Here is a 2,600-nt window from a genome sequence, read left to right as displayed (position 1 = left end):
CAAGAATGTAGGCAGCAGGGTGCAGCCCCCGGACCTCAGGTGAGCTTGTTTCAGTGTCCTGGTAGGTGGGGTCTGGCACGAGGCAACGCAGGACGAAGGAGCTGCGGAAAGCCAGGAGGCCTTTGAGGCTGAGCTCAAGAACGACCACAGGACGCCAGGATGGCAGATGGTGGAAGGGGTCTTTGGGAGATCACCCACTCTGCCCCCCCCTGCTCAGGGCAGGGCCAGCGGGCACTGGCTGCACAAGGCTGTGCCCATCCAGGCTTTGGAGGAGGAAATTCCATCCAGATGTGAGAAACCTGGTACTGGAAGACTGCACTGGCAATGAAGACTGTACGGGACCGGGTTCCCCAGAGCATCTTCCTTCCTGAAGCGACTCGAAACCAGACTGGATGCAGCACTGGACGAGCAGCTCCCTGCCTGAGCGGGGGCTGGGACTGGAGCCCTTCTGCCCCTCAGTGAGTCCATGGCGGCTTCACAGCCGGGGGGGCACAACCTCTCTGGGCAGCCTGCTCCAGGCAACCTGTTTGAGCAGCCTCGTCCTAAAAAAAAAAGGTGGGGTGGTTTGGTGGGGGTTTTTTAGAAAAAAAAGACTTTGGAAAAAGGTTTTAGTGGACTCTGCTGTGGTTCAGCCTGTGCCCATGGCCTCTGGGCCTGTCACTGGGCACCACTGAGAAGAGCCTGGCTCCATCTTCCCTTCCGCCAGGCATGTACACAGATGGGCGCAATCGCCCTGAGCCTTCCCTGCTCCAGACTGAGCGGTCCCAGCCTCTCATCCTGCAGACGCCCCAGTCCCTTCAGCATTGTCGTGGCCCTTCCCTGGACTCCAGGGGTCACATTCTCCTCATACAAGGAAGCCCCTGGCCAGGGCTCCGCAGCCATGACCTCCCCGTGCTGCATGGAGGGGAGGGCTCCCTCCCTCCCCCAGCTCATCCTCAAAGCCCAGGGTGCTGTTGGCCACCTCTGCCGGGAGGGCACGTCTGCTGCCGCTCCAGCTTGGTGTCACCACAGAGAGGTGATTTGTTGCTGTTGCCCTTCATGTCCCTCAACAGGTCCAGCTCGCAGTGGGGCCTCCGGAGTCGAGCAGTAGCTCTCGGCACACTCACAGGCTCCCTGGCCGGTGTCCACAGGGGGGCACAGCAGAGCTGCCCCCAGGACCAGGGAGAGGCATGGATGTCCTGGGGGTTGGTCCAGAGTTGCTGGGAGGCCATGGTGGAGATTGGGAGGTGGGGGTGGTGGAGAGGCGGGGATGGGCACGAACACACAGGGTGGGCCAGACCACACAGGAGGAATTTTAAAACCTTGCCTGGATGTGCAGGGAGCGTCAGGCAGCCATGGACCAGCCGGGGCTGGAGCGTGCGAGGTGGAGGAGAGCATCCCCTGCACCCTGGGGAGCTGGGGGCTCCCAGGGGACAGACTGGGGCTGGGGAGGGCAGAGGCGGGTGACAAGCACTTGGAGATGGGGCTCAAGGAAGAAAAAACACACAAACTAGAGGAGAACCAAGATGGGGCTCTCCTGAGACGCCTCAACTCCAGCCACCCCCACTCCCCCCCCACCAAGCGGTGATTGGGACAGGGGGACATCCCTGAGGGGTGGAGAAAGACAAATGCCACATCCCCAAATGGCCCCAGTCGGTGCAGGGATGGGGAGGCCACCCAGCCTCCCTTGCTCCCCAGGGATCAAACGAGCCCTCCCGGGGCACATTTCTGGCATGCGATGGAGCAGCGGGTGACCGGGAGCAGCCAGGCTGGGCCGCGGGGTCGATCCCCCGCAGCTGCGTTGCCTCTGCCATGAGTGACAGCCTGGGGACACGGGCGAGCAGAGATGTCCCATAGCCCATCCCCAGCCAGGGCCAAGTGCGAGTGCCCGTGCTGGGACATGGGGTCTGGTGGGTGGGCAAGCGGTGGGTGTCGGGGGTGGCTCGGGGAGCTGCGCTCTGCCAGGGACTGGCAGCTGGCGAGGGCACTGTGCCGGGGTCCCCCACTCAGGTTTGTAGGTAACACCAAATCTCCAGGGACCAGGCACCCTGCTCGAGGGCAGAGCTGCCACCAACGGAAGCGAGCTAGGCTGGAGGAAGGGTCCAGTGGGGACCTCACAAGGACAAAGGCAGAGCCCTGCCCCCAGCAGTCCTGCAGCTGGAGCCCACACTGACCATGGGAGCGAGTTTGGCATGGCCAGGAGGAGGGAGCTCTGCCAGGCCATGTCCTGGGGACACACACACACGTGTGGTGCCATGGTGGCCTCAGCTCCAGCATCAGCCTCTCTCACCCATCTCCCTGCCCCAAGCCAGGTCCACGCTGAGGGTGGCTAGGGCTGCTCTGGACTCCCCAGCCCCTTTTTAAGGGCTGCTGTGCTCTTGGAAGAAGAAGTTTTCCCAGGTATCCAATGGGAATTTCCTCTGTCCCAGCTTGTGTCACCAGCTCCTGCTCCAGGTCCAGGTCCAGGTCCAGCTCTCCAGACCCCAGGAAGGGGGGTCTCCTCTCCCCCAGCTGCATGAGCCCGGCTCCTGTCCCCGCTGTGTCCCCTGCCTGGCCGGGTGTCCCTGCCTGTTTGCTCCCAGGGACCCAGACTGGGCCAGGAACCAGCCAGAGCAGGGAAA

This window comes from Egretta garzetta, unplaced genomic scaffold, assembly GCF_000687185.1.
Source record: "Egretta garzetta isolate BGI_Z169 unplaced genomic scaffold, ASM68718v1 scaffold1193, whole genome shotgun sequence".
NCBI lineage: Eukaryota > Metazoa > Chordata > Aves > Pelecaniformes > Ardeidae > Egretta > Egretta garzetta.
The sequence above is the reverse complement of the archived record's forward strand: the minus strand, read 5'-3'. Positions refer to the sequence as shown.